At 46.5% G+C, this 14,296-nt stretch overlaps 1 protein-coding gene across 5 annotated transcripts in view; it reads right to left on the bottom strand.

The window, feature by feature from the left end:
- Tmem94 (transmembrane protein 94) overlaps nt 1–5,137 on the bottom strand; it is a 35,954-nt gene extending 30,817 nt beyond the window's left edge. The window contains exon 1 of one of the 5 annotated variants that reach the window (XM_075990091.1): nt 5,007–5,137. The gene's annotated coding sequence lies outside the window, so the exon portion shown is untranslated. Of the gene's footprint in view, nt 1–3,645; nt 3,771–5,006 lie in introns of those variants that run through there. The other 4 variants (XM_075990086.1, XM_075990089.1, XM_075990092.1 and 1 more) reach the window with 4 other exon arrangements.
- Between the last annotated feature and the right edge of the window lie 9,159 nt (nt 5,138–14,296).

Below are 14,296 nucleotides of genomic sequence, written 5' to 3'. Positions count from 1 at the left end.
TGCACAGCACTTGGGAAGCTAAAACAGAATTGTCCCAAGCCTGAAGCCAGCCTGGGCTACACAGTGAATTCCAGGCCATCCTGATGTATCAAGTGATAATGAGACTCAAAAAAGCAGAAAAAGAAGAGAGGGGAGAGGAGGAGGGAGGGAGAGTGGAGCAAGGAAGGAGTAAAAGCATACAAAAGTTAGAAGATGCCACGTGACGTCAAGGATTATAACACTACCGCACTCAAAGCGATGTGGTATTGGCTTGGTATTTGAAAGGCCAGAAATAGATCCAGACATTTTTGGACAATTGATTTTTTAAGAAAAGTACAAAAAGGATTCAGTAGAGGAAGGAAAGTGTTTACCAAAGGCAGTCGGAACAACTGAATAGTACAATCCGAAAAATAAATCAGAATGCCACCGACCACACATGGGACTTCTTTTTTTTTTTCAAAAAAAAATGTTTATTTATTTATTATGTATACGATATTCTGTCTGTGTGTATGCCTGCAGGCCAGAAGAGGGCATCAGACCTCATTACAGATTGTTGTGAGCTACCATGTGGTTGCTGGGAATTGAACTCAGGACCTTTGGAAGAGCAGACAATGCTCTTAACCTCTGAGCCATCTCTCCAGCCCCACATGGGACTTCTTGACAGCCAAAAGTCTTTGTGTGGCAAAGGCAACTGTTAACGGAATGGAGACAACAGACAGACGAATCTTGTCTAGCTATACCATTGACAGAAGAACATTAACATCTAGACTATAGTAAGAACTAGGAAAGCTAACCAACAGGAGATCAAACAACCCAGTCAATAAAAGAGCTTTCAAAATGGACAGCTGGTTCTCAAAATGTGAACTGCAGACAGCCGGTAAACACAATCGCCCAACCCCACCAGCCATCAGAGCAATGCAAACCCAAACTACTGAGATTCCATCTCACCCAGTCAGAGTGGCAGCTAGAAACAAGTAATAGCCCAGGTGCCTTTAACCCCAGCACTCGGGAGGCAGAGACAGGCGGATCTCTGTGAGTTCCAGGCCAGCCTGGTCTACAAGAGCTAGTTCCAGGACAGGCCTTAAAGTCACAGAGAAACCCATCTTGAAAAACTAAAACAAACAAACAAACACAAATAACAGCCAAGTGCTGGCAAAGACATGGACAAAAAGACATCCACTGCTGGTGGGAACGAAAAGCACTCCAGTCACCACGGAATTCAATATGGAAGCTGCCAAAAACCTCAAAATAACGCTGGGCATGATAGCGCACGCCTTTAATCCCAGTACTCAGGAGGCAGAGGCAGGTGGATCCCTGAGCTCGAGGCCAGCTTGGTTTTAGGATGGAGTTCCAGGACAGCCAGGGCTATAACGGGAAGCCCTGTCTCAAAAACACAAGCAAACAAAAATCTCAAAAGGCATGGTGGCAACCCCTTTTATCCAAGCACTCAGGAGGCAGAGGCAGGCGGATCTCTGTGAGTTAGAGATTAGCCCGGTCTACATAGTTCCAGGACAGCTAGGGCTACATACTGAGCCCCTGCCTTGAAAAAAACAAAAACAAAACAAAACAATCAAAACCTCAAAATAGATCTACCGTATGACACAGCTAGACACAGCTACATGGCTCCTGTATCTCCAAGTCAACACCACAGACATTTGCACATCCTTGTTGACCACAGCGCTGTTCACAACATCTGAGTCATGGAGCCAGCCTCCGTGACCAACAGCAGAGAAACAGAGAAGGAAAATGTGCTCTGTGTACACATGGGGCTTTTTTCTGGTCATCATGAACAAAGTTTTATCATTTGCAGAAAATGGATATAACTGGAGAGAATATATTAAGTGAATTAAGCCCGTCTTAAATATTGTTTGCATTTTGTCTCTCATTTTTGGCTCCTAAATTTTACATGGATACAAAAATCACATGCACACACACACACACAAATGACATGAAAGGAAAAGCAAACCTATCTAGGAGAACAGAGGAGACAACTAGGAGAGGGAGAAATAGGAGGGGACGAGCAGGGGACAATGTGCTCCCTCTTTGATAGACACTTGAGCAAGTCCTTAGATAACACAGGACTAGGTACAATAAATATACACAATGAAAATTTTAGTAAAAGGCCGGGCAGTGGTGACACATGCCTTTAATTCCAGCACTCAGGAAGCAGAGGCACGTGGATCTCTGTGAGTTCGAGGACAGCCTGGTCTACAAGAGCTAGTTCCAGGACAGGCTCCAAAAGCTACAGAGAAACCCTGTCTCGAAAAACCAAAAAAAAAAGAAAAAAAAGAGAAAGAAAATTTTCCTAAGAAAACAGTCAAGCTGAGGGGGACGTTTAAAACATTATGCTAAATGGACTGAGGGGTCAGAAAGGACAAACACCATAAGATTTCTCTCACATGAGGTTTCTAGAATGTTCAAAAACCACAGAGACAGAAAGTATAATGAAAGTTACCAGGGGAGGAAATTGAGGAATGGAGAGTTGGCTTTTCATGGTAGTTTCAGGTAGGGAAAATGAGAAACTTCTAGAGATGGGTGGTGGTGATGGTCACACAATAACACAGACTACTGAGTGCTACAGAACTTGTTAAAATGCCAAATTTCATGCAATATATGTATTTTATCACCATTTTAAAAAACCAGCGAGGGGCTGGAGAAATGGCTCAGCGGTTAAGAGCACTGATTGCTCTTCCAGAGGACCCGGGTTCAATTCCCAGCACCCACATGGCAGTTCACAGCTGTCTGAGAATCCAGTTCCAGGGGATCTGACACCTTCACACCAATGCACATAAAATAAAGATAAATAAGTCATAAAAAATTAAAAAAAAAAGAAGTGGAGCGAGGAGAAGCTTTAAAAAAAAAAAAAAAACAGCGAATTTCCGGCTCTGCCTAACATTACCAAAGCAATGTTCTCTTTGGAATTTGCTGTCAGCTCAGGGCAGGGTTATGCCCTGGGAGCTCACCTGAGTCTCCAGTAACATCTTTCCTATGATTCCTGGAGTTTTTTGTTTATCTTCCTACAAAGGAAGACTGCTATCAAAAGCATTTTCAAGTGGAAGCTAAAATTACAAAAACTGAGATCACAGCCGGGCGATGGTGGCGCACGCCTTTAATCCCAGCACTCGGGAGGCAGAGGTAGGCGGATCTCTGTGAGTTCGAGACCAGCCTGGTCTACAGAGCTAGTTCCAGGACAGGCTCCAAAGCCACAGAGAAACCCTGTCTCGAAAAACCAAAAAAAAAAAAAAAACCTGAGATCACATGATTATGCTGAAACTCAAAGCCATCAGTGAGATTTGCCAGGTTTAGGGAGCATCAAGGTTGGGCTAAAATCTTGCCCTCACCCTCCTTGCCACCTCACGTGACCCGCACTGTTTACTACTGTCTCAGCAGCCGCAGGCAAAGCTGATTATTACCCAAACCCCTGATCACCAAACCACACACTGGGTCTTTCTTTCAGAAGGAAAACATCCCAGTTCCAACCATGGCCTGAACTTTATTTCACCCAAGAATAAAACTGGAAACTCGGGTTTAAAACCGTTTTAAAGAAACCTGACTTTCAGCCATGGAAGACACTGTGGTGAAAGCCACACAGACACCAGAGCAACCGGACTAGAACACCGGACACGTGTTCACCGGAGGTGCCAACAGGGATGGGGAGCCTTTTACCTGAAAACCAGGAATGGCCTTAGAGGCGCTGAGGGGCTTTCCAGCTTGCACTTGACAGCCCGGGTCGTTAAATAACACCTTAGATGTAGGCAGTATTCGTTTGACAGCTCCTCCCTCCCTGTACAAAAACTGATTCTGGAGTCCAGTTTAGGGGAAAGGAGCAGGGAGGAACCAAAGTCTGTGACCTTTAGATCTCATTTGTTCCCCAGGAGGTAGCCCTTCCAAAAGCTGCGAGCTGGCACTCTGTAGCCACTTAAAATAGAAACGTCAAGTGTTTTCTGTTTTCTCTCCATCTCGCTGCCCCGTCAGCCTTTTGTGGTCTAATCATCTATGAGGTCTGGATACCAAAGGGGGTGAGCAGAGGTGGGCATTCCAGGACAGTTAACTCTCCAGCTAGCTGGGGGCCGGCTATCAAAGGGATGGTTTGTACTTCCCCTCGCTGATCAGTGCAGTGCTCCCCAGATTCTAGGTGTCCCTGCCTATCAATCTGCCAAGAGGGAACCTAACAGAAGTTAGGGCTAATGAAGCAGGTGAGATTCTATCCGCATGGCTTCGTCCTGCTGCAGGCTATGCCCACATGGTACAGTGGCCTGATTCGGAAAGTGACTGTCAAACTTCTTTATCCCTTCACTCACTCTTATTTGACTTTTAAGATACTGAATCTCAGCTCTGCTTTTGCCTTTAGGGTTTCACGGGAGAGAAAACGAGGGCGTCGCACGGCAATTGCTCTACAGAATTGCAAACACTGGGGGGCTAGGGTTGCTTCTGAAGAACCTTGGCATGACTCTGAAAGCGGGGGAGCCCACCCCAACTGCAACATCGCAGTCTTGCAGATGAACTAAAAGACCCTCTCAATTCCACCGGGTGCACTAGCTACTGTCAGCTCCGGGGCCCCGGCGAGCCCAGCGCGCGCAGTGGGTGACAACCGTCTTCCTTTGGGCTGGGACAACCCAGAGGCCTACAAATAAACACTCGTGGCATCAGAATGGGCAGCCCTCTGGCCCAGGGCCCGGCCACGACGAACCTGGGCCAAGGACTCTTTGTTGGACACAACCTTTATTTCCGACGAGGGGACCGCAGGCAAGGGGCAAACCAGGACAGAGAGGGAAAATAAGGGAAAAAAACAAACAAACAAAAACAACAACAACAAAAAAACACCCTGAGGACGTGAGGGAAGGAGCCGGCCGGGAGTTGGAGGCGGGCCCCTCGACTCCCCCACAGAGAGATGTCCCCTTTGATGCCACTTGCTGGGTGCACACCCCAGACACTCCTCGGCTCGGGTAAGAACTCAGAGGACGCGGAAAGTCGGGCCCCACGCCCCCTTGCTCCCCACTTCGGGCCGCCGGCCTTCTCGTACTTACCGGGGGACCCCCGGACCGGTCTTCCTCGCCCGCGTCCTCTCCCCTCCCTGCCCCCTCCTCACTTTACGTCCCCGCCTCCAGGGGCCGCAGCCATGTCCGTTACGGGCAGCTCGGAGGCGACTTGCCTCCTTCCTGCGACAACAAAGGTGCGGACAGACCTGCTAAACATCCGGACGCTGATTGGTTGAAAGTCGAGATGGCGGCAGTTTCTGGATTTCTTATTGGTCGTTGGGTGCGCTAAGATGTAGCTTTAACCGCCCCTCAGGGAGCCTGGCGGAATTATGCGATAACTTGCTCTGAAGCCGGGAGCCTGGTCCTACCTTGGGCACGATGCTCTGGCGTTTTTAGCTATAGAGAATCTGCCTAGAAGCGATCACACAAGTTCTTCCCCATTAGTTTTCCCAGTAAATTGTTTTAAAGCCATGAGCAGGCGATACCTTCTGCCCTTTATTATTTTTTAAAAAGCCCCTTGCAAGAGCGCCTTATCTCTGTTTTTTTTAATTCTCCCTCCTTGTTTTTTTAAAGTCCCACCAGACTAATGCTGCAGCCAAGCCAAAGCTGGAGAATCTAAAGCAATACTGTTATTTCACCCTCAGTTCTTTTGAAATATAAAGGGAAAAACAAGTTAAAAAATTTTTTTTTTCTAGATAATTAAAGAAATCGCCTGGGAACCGTGTCTTGGGAAAACAAAATAAGCCTGTGTCAGTATTTACTTTCGTTTTCCCAGAGATCTAAGTCTGGAAGAGTTGCTTTAAAAAAAAAAAAAAAATCTGTTTATGAAATCAGAAGGGGTCATAGCTGGTCCTGGGAAGAAAGACTTCCCTTCCTTATATTATTAAATTTAATCATGTAATTAAAATTCCTCTTCTCAGTTAGACAAGAAATCATTTTACTGATTTAACTCTGTTTAAACCAGTTCAGCTGTTACCTAAAACACACCACAGAATCATGTCACTTGCCCCAAATATCTGTAATTTATCGTTACAGATTCCACGGAGAAGTCTAAATCTCACCATGTAATCATAGATGTTCCTAACATGATGGAGATACGTATGCATTTTCAGGGCTCACTGCCACATGGGCTTGCTACAGTCTCAAACACGCTGGAGAACGTTGCCGGGTGGCTCTCTGCACTGTTTCTTTCCCTTTAATAACAGCCAGCATGCAAACCCGTGCTTGTCCAAAAGTCGCGCCCTAACACTTCCTTCCCAGGCGCTGTCCCTGTTTCTTCAACAGAACTGGTATTGCTTGGGTCTTAGGTCTTCTCACTTCACTCCACAAAACATGGTGCCCTTGGGAAATGTTGGACATTCATTCTGCCTCTCTCAGTCAGGGCTACTGATGCTGTTATAAAACACCATGACCAAAGCACTTGGGGAGGAAAGAGTTTATTCCGCTAACGCTGTCACATTACAATGCAGCAAAGGAAGTCAAGAGCTCAAGTGTTCAGGGACCGAGAGGCAGGAGCTGATGCAGAAGCTGATGGAGGAGTGTTGTTTACTGGCCTCGCTCAGTCTGCTTTCTATTTTTGTTTGTTTGTTTTCTATTTTTGTTTGTTTGTTTTTAAGCCGGGCTTCTCTGTGTAGCCCTGGCTTTCCTGGAACTAGCTCTGGAGACCAGGCTCAGAAATCTACCTGCCCCTGTCTCCCAAGGGCTGGAATTAAAGGCGTGCCACAGCCACCCAGCCTCAGCCTGCTTTCTTACAGAACCCAGAACCACCAGCCTAGGCTGGCACCATCCATAATGGGCTGAGATCTCCAGAATCAACCACTAATTAAGGAAATGTCCTGCACTGGGCGGTGGTGGCGCACACCTTTCATCCCATCACTCAGGAAGCAGAGGCAGGCAGATCTCCGAGGACAGCCAGAGCAGTTACACAGAGAAACCCTGTCTCAAAACAAAACAAAACAAAACAAAAAAAAGGAAAAGAAAGAAAATGTCTTTCCTACAGGCTTGTCTACAGCCTGATCCTACGGAGACATGTTCTTAGTTGAGTCTCCTTTCTCTCTGATGATTCTAGTTTGTGTCAAGTTGACATAAAATCAGCCGATACACTGTCCTAATTCATATTGTTGTTTTTTTTTTTTTGAGACAGGGTCTCTATGTAGCCCTAGCTGTCCTGGAACTCACTATGTAGACAGGGCTAGCCTCAAATTCACAGGGATCCACTTGTCTCTGCCTTCCAAGGGCTAAGATTAAAGGTGTGCACCACCACACCCTACCTTTGCCCCTCTGGACCACACATGCCTCTGGGCACCATTTAAATTTTCTGAACATCACTTAAGTGAACCTGACTGGGTTGCCTGCCAGTTTAAAGGGCTGTGAAAGGCTCCTTTGCCCCTGACACCCATAAAAACCTGCTGAAAGAACAAATGGCTCAAGCCCAAACTTGCCACTAGCGTACTCTAAAGCACCTTGGATAACTTTTCCAAGGCTCTAAGGGCCTTTTGGCCGTGTCTTTCTAATCTAGCCATTTCAAGCAGCTAGCTGTACAATCCTTCATTTTTCTGAAGCATCCCCAATCTCTCTAAGACAGCCCTGAGAAGAGCCCAAGGCCTTCCAAGGGAGATTTTTTTCATCTCCGTCTCTCCTTTTTTCCTTTAGGATTCTAAAGAAAACCACTCCTGTGTTCTCAGTTCCTTCCTTTCCAACCTCAAATGCTAATCCCATTTTAAGGTCTCAGCTGGTGCTGTTCCTTGCTCCTGAACTGCCCTTCCCGGCCTCCTTGCTTCCTCATTGGCTCCTCCTCACCCTTTCAGATCTGGTGGGTTTGTCCCTGTTTTCTCACAGTTGCCTGTGGATAAGGGTAGCACCTTGCTTACCACTGGGTTGTATCTTTGACAGAAAATATTAATAAAGCATAAGTATGCGTACGTCTTTCCCTCTCCCGCCTGCTGGGGGCAGGTACTAGCAGATAGGACGAGGGGTGAGAGGAAGAAACGTTGTAGGGATTTTTGATATGGTGATGGAGGGTTTTTTTTTTAATTTTGTTGTTTGTTTCTTAAAGACATGATACCATGTGTAGCTTTGTCTGGCTGGGAATTCACAATGTAGACCAAGTTGATCTCAAATTCCCAGAGATCTACCTGCCTTTGCCTCCTGAGTTCTGGGATTTAATGTGTGCACCACCATGCCCTGCCTGTGGTGATGATTTTTTAATTTTTTTATTACTTTGGGGGCATGTGGGAATCATAGTATGTGTTTAAAAGTCAAAACACAATTTAAAAGAAGTCAGTTCGTGTTTAAAAGTCAAAACACAATTTAAAAGAAGTCAGTTCTCTCCTTCCACTGTGGGTTTGGGAACCCAACTCAGGTAATCAAGCTTACATTGTTGGTTTTGGCTTTTTGTTGTTGTTGGTTTTTGTTTGTTTGCTTTGTTTTGTTTTTGTTTGTTTTGTTTTATTTTGAGAAAGGGTATCTCTATGTAACCCTGGATATCCTGAAATTTGCTGTGTAGACCAGGCTAGCTTTGAACTTATAGAGATTTGCCTGCCTCTGCCTCCTGGGTACCTGCCCACCTCTGCCCCCCATACCCTGCACATTATTGGATTTTGGGGAGTTTATACTGTAGCCACCATTTCCAAGTGCAGGAGCGAGTACATACAAGAGAAGGATGCGTTTTCAAAGAAGGAAGAGGGCTGTGGGTGTGGCTCAGTTGGTAGAGTGCTTGCCTAGCATAAATGAAGCCAGGATTTTATCCCAAGCACCACGTAAGCCTGTGTTGGTACGGACCAGTGAGACTAGCGCTTGGGAGGGAGAGGAGGAGAGTCAGAAGTTCAGGATCACCTTCAGTGAACCAGTGAATTCAAGGCCAACCTGGCCTACAGGAGACAAAAGAAAGAAAGAAAGAAAGAAAGAAAGAAAGAAAGAAAGAAAGAAAGAAAGAAAGAGGGAGGGGCAGGAGAATCAGAAGTTCAGGATCATCTTCAGTGAACAAGTGAATTCAAGGCCAACCTGGCCTACAGGAGACTTTATCTTGAAAGAAAGAAAGAAAGAAAGAAAGAAAGAAAGAAAGAAAGAAAGAAAGAAAGAAAGAAAGAAACAAAGGAAGAAGAGGAAAAGAGGGAGGGAGGGAGGGAGGGATGGAGGGAGGGAAGGGCCAGAAGGAAGGAGGGAGGGAGCAGAATGGTCTGAAGTAGGGCAGAATTGGAGGAAATTTGAAGGGAGGGAAAGAGAGCTTTAGGACAGAGTGAAGAGCTTTCTGGCTGATTGGGTAACAAAGTTCATTTCAAATGCTACTCTGCTGCTGCTAAACAATTTCAGGACGGAAGAAGTTGGGCAGAAGAGAAGGTTCAATGGTCAAGAGCTCTGGCTGCTCTCACTGGGGACTCAGGATGGGACCCCAACATCCACGATCACTGGCTGCTCTCACAGGGCACTCAGGATGGGACCCCAACATCCATGATCACTGGTTGCTCTCACAGGGCACTCAGGATGGGACCCCAACATCCACATGACAGTTCATTAATTTATGTAATTCTCTTTGACATTTTCCTCAAGAAACCACATTGGCATTTGAAGTTGCGTGGCAATTTTTCTTGGATGCCGACTTCATTTTCTTTGCAGTGGTACCCAGTTACTGCCCACTACACATCTTTCTCCCTAAACATATAAGCATTCGTAGGTGTCCTCGCCCCTTAAAACAAAAGGAAGTAAAAGTATATAAAGCAAAAAGAAGAGAAAAAAATATGGGATGGAGAAGAGGAAAATGCCTTCAATATCAGGTGACCTGGTCTAGGTAACACATCTCTGTCAGACTAGCCCGAGGAGCACCCAATGCCAAACAGAGAACTGCAGCTTTCTCCATTGTGTGGCTGTGGCTTCCCGGAAGCAGTGATGTTTATGGTGACTCCAAGTTATCAAGGGGAAGGAAAGGAAGAAGGCCACTCCCACCAGAGGATGCAGCATCGGTGACAGTCACGAGAAGGAAGCAAGGGTGTGAGGAACTGAAGGAGATCCCCACCTGACCCAAATACCTGAAAGAAGCTTCTGGAAGCAGCCACATTAGCCCTTTTATCCCATGTCAAGGATTTTGAACTCTATTCTGAGACCCGGAAAGACGGTGGGAAGATCATCAGCACGCTGTGAATGGCATTTATAAAAATCCTCAGGCTGGGTGCTGAGTGAAAACGGGATGGCAGGGAAGCGAAAATGGCACTGGGAAGATGGAGGGTTGCCGTCTGGGCCTATGAGAGGTGGGGGGGCCTGTGCTAAGGTTTCAGCAGCTTGGGTGGTAAGATATAGATGTGTCCAAGAGCTATTGAGCAAAACCTAATGGCTGATTTCAGATGTCTTAGGAAAATGGTGGAACATCTCTCTTAAACCCTGGGCCTCGTATCACCTCAATTACAACGACAGAAGCTGTCTGCGTCCTGTGCCAAGATACCCGGGAAAGGCTAACACACAGAGAAAATACCGAGCAATCAGATGGGGAAACTGGAATACGCCTATAGTTTCAGCAGTTGGGGGTTAAGGTAGGGTGATCAGTTGAGCCCAAGAGTTTGAAGCCAGTTTGAGCAACATATTGGGTTCCCCCATCTCAAACACAAGTTACTGAGCCAGGAGTGGCAGCAAATGCCATTAATCCCAGCACTAGGGAAGCAGAGGTAGGTGGATGTATTAGAGGCCAGCCCAATGAGCATAGCGAGTTCCGGGCCAGCCTGGGCTATGTAGAGAAACCCTGTGTCAAAACAAACGGATGAACAGACCATTAGTCTGGAGGGACAGCTCACTGGCTGCAAGTGCGAACCACCTGACATTAACCCAGGTTTCAATTCCCAGTGAAAAGCTGGATGCTGCCAGGCGGTGGTGGCGCACGCCTTTAATCCGAGCAATTGGGAGGCAGAGGTAGGCGGATCTCTGTGAGTTTGAGACTAGCCTGGTCTACAAGAGCTAGTTCCAGGACAGGCTCCAAAACCACAGAAAAACCCTGTCTCAAAAAACCAAAAATTAAAATAAAAAATAAAAAGATAAAGTAATAAAAAAAAAAGAAAGAAAAGTTGGATGCTGTAGTGCAGGGCTATAAGCCCAGCAGGAAGATAGGAAGTGAAGACAGAATTGCAGAGGCTCATGAACCAGTTAGCCTGGAACACACAGTTCAAGAGAAACAAGAGAAATCCAACCTCAGCAAGGTAGAGATGGGAACTGACTCTCCTGGCCCCCATAGCTGTGCTTCGGAAACTGTATACCTGTATTCACATAGAAGAGGAAGAGGGAAGGAGGGAGGGAGGACCAAAGCGGAGGGGAAGAGAAAGGGGGAGGGAAGGAAAAGAGAAAAGAAAAGCAGTTGTAAACTGGACAAGTCAGGGTGGGACACACACCTGCAATCCACACACTTGGAAGGCTGAGGCAGGAGGATTTTGAGTTTGAGGCCAGCCTGGGCTACATAGTGAGACCATTTCTCAGAAAGAAAAAAACCAAAATGATGAACAGGACATCACCTAGAGAACCTTCTTGTTTCTAGGACGTCGCCCAAGTGGAGTTGAATCACAAGCCATGAGTGACTCAGGCCTGATTCAGGATTTTAGCAAGGAACGACATGCTAAATGACCTGCAAGTTGAAACAAGCCCCTCCTACCGCCCACTGGAGCATCCTTCGTCATTGCGCCATCTTTTCCACCTAATCATTTGCTTAAAGATGACAGGAAGAAACGGGCATGGCTTAGTATCTTTATGCGGAGCTGCTGGAGAGATGGCTCCGCGGGTAAGAGCTCTGGCTGCTTCCAGAGGTCATGCTTGTGGCTCCCAGGTGGAAAATGGTGGAACATCTCTCTTAAACCCTGGGCGTCGTATCACCTCAATTACAACGACAGAAGCTGTCTGCGTCCTGTGCCAAGATACCCGGGAAAGGCTAATACACAGTGAAAATACCGAGCAATCAGATGGGGAAACTGGAATACGCCTATAGTTCCAGCAGTTGGGAGTTAAGGTAGGGTGATCAGTTGAGCCCAAGAGTTTGAAGCCACTTTGAGCAACATATTGGGTTCCCCCATCTCAAACACAAATTACTGAGCCAGGAGTGGCACCTACAACCCAGCTCCACCTATAATTCCAACACCGTCTTCTGGCCTCCAAGGGCACCTTACATGGCACAGACTTACGCATAGACACTCATAAATAAAAACCTTTGCATATATTAAAAGTCTTTGGGCTGAAAAGCCTTTAACTCTGCCGGATGAAACAGACCAGAGTCCCTGGCCAGAAACAGCAGAGTGAGGAGCCTCCTGCTGTGGGCGCTAATCCTCTCTCTGTCTATTGTCACAGCCAAAGTTTCAGACACTTTCAGGTTCTCTGAAGGGGTGGGTCAAATGGTCAAAGGACACAAGCAGACAGTCGAGACAAGAAAGCAAACGTCAGGAGTTGATTTGGAGGAGGGGAAGATTTTATTTTCCTAATAAAAATAAGATTGACCTGGAAAGAACGCAGAGTTTGTTTCCCATCGCTTCGGTCGCACGAGATAATAAAATTGAACAAGGCAGAGGCTACGGTGACACCGGCACGTTTACCTGTGATTTATATGTGATTGCAGTGTAAGAATATCTTTGTGGGGCAGTCTTTGACAGTAGACAGTAAAACACAGAAAACGACCAGCTCTTTGTCATGGCTGTCATTTCTTATGGCAATACAACTGGAGGAAAGAAGTCCAAAGCTGTGTGTGTGTGTGTGTGTGTGTGTGTGTGTGTGTGTGTGTGTGTGTGTGTGCGCAGGGAGTATTGACCACAGCAGGAATCAGATAAAAATCACTCCCCCAAGGGGCTGGTGAGATGGCTCAGCGGGTTGAAATACTTGCCACCAAGTCTGACGACTCGAGTTCGATTTCCTGAACCCACGCGTAGGAGAGAATCAACATCCACAAGCTGACTTCTGATTTCCACACTGCATTGTGGCATGTGCAAAAGTGTGCTCAAATACACACAGTAGGTGTGTAAAAAAATTAATACCCCTCAGGGGCTGGTGAGATGACTCAACATTTTTTCTTTTTTTGGTTTTTCGAGACAGGGTTTCTCAGTAGCTGTGGAGCCTGTCCTGGAACTTGTTCTGTAGACCAGGCTGGCCTGGAACTCTAGACCCACCTGTTTCTGCCTCCCAAGAGCTGGGAATAAAGGCGTGCATTACCACACCCCCCTGTCTGCCACTCAGTTTTCCTACTGGCTAAGTCTTTGCATCTCTCCCACCCTTGTGCCAGGCTTTCTTTTTTGGGGCACCAACCAGTTCCCACATCGTGACATGTAGTCTTGCTAGTCTTGAATGCTTGGCCTAGCATAGGCTCATTTCTGGCTATCTCTTTTAACTTAAATTAACCTGCTTCTCTTTATCTACCTTTCGCCTCGGGGTTTAGAGCCTTTCTTCTGTATACCTTCACTGCTTCTCTATGTCTGGCTGGTGGCTGCCTGGCTTCTGGCCCAAGGTGTCTTCCTTGTCCTCTCCTCTCTTCTTCTCTTGTTCTTTCTCTTCTAGCTTGAGCATAGAGTTTTCCCTCCTCTTTATTCTCTCGCTATCGGCCAGCCCCGCCTATCCTTTCTCTGCCCAGCTATTGGCCGTTCAGCTCTTTATTTGACGAATCAGGTACCTCACCAGGCAAGGTGAAACAAGTGCAATGAATCTGTACATAATTAAGCATACATTCTTATATTGCTAAACAATCACAGCATAAACAAAAGTAACACACCTTTGCACAGTTAAAGTAATATTCGGAAACAAAAACAAATGTAACAAACCTTTACATAGTTAATATTCTACATCAGTGCCCACGTAGGCAGGCCCCTCTGTGAGCAGCTGGTTTATTGAAAAGAGACACAGGATGTGTTCCCTATCTTGATCAATAGTGTTGGATCAGTAACTGCACCCGTGGGGCTGTGGAAGAATCTATAAAGCAGTCAATTTGGCCGGGAACCAGCAACTGCCAGAGGAACTTTAGACCCTCCAGAGAAGTCTTTAGAAAGAAAAAAAAAAAGTCTAAGGGATTTCCCTGTGCTATTAGGAACTGTTCCTGCCTAGTTATCACCAGGAGTGGGCCCTCTAAAGCTGAGCTGCTCTAGCCTAGCAGGTACGTTAACTGGAAGAGGTAGCCCACTTCCTCTCGGGCCAGTGCAACACTGACTCATCTCCAAAGGGAGCCATGCCAGTCAAAACAGGATGGACGGCATCAAAGGAAAACAACATCCTGCATGGGCTGCTCTCTGTTGTGAATTATCTGGTCCATGCAGGGCGACTGCTATAGTTCTTGCAACCAAAACCATCATTTTGATGGGGAGGCAGACGGCAAGACAGGGTTTCACGAGAGGAGAGAA

This window comes from Microtus pennsylvanicus, chromosome 11 (assembly GCF_037038515.1).
Source record: "Microtus pennsylvanicus isolate mMicPen1 chromosome 11, mMicPen1.hap1, whole genome shotgun sequence".
Lineage (NCBI taxonomy): Eukaryota > Metazoa > Chordata > Mammalia > Rodentia > Cricetidae > Microtus > Microtus pennsylvanicus.
Note: the sequence above shows the minus strand (reverse complement) of the source record. Positions and strands in the feature narration are given on the sequence as shown.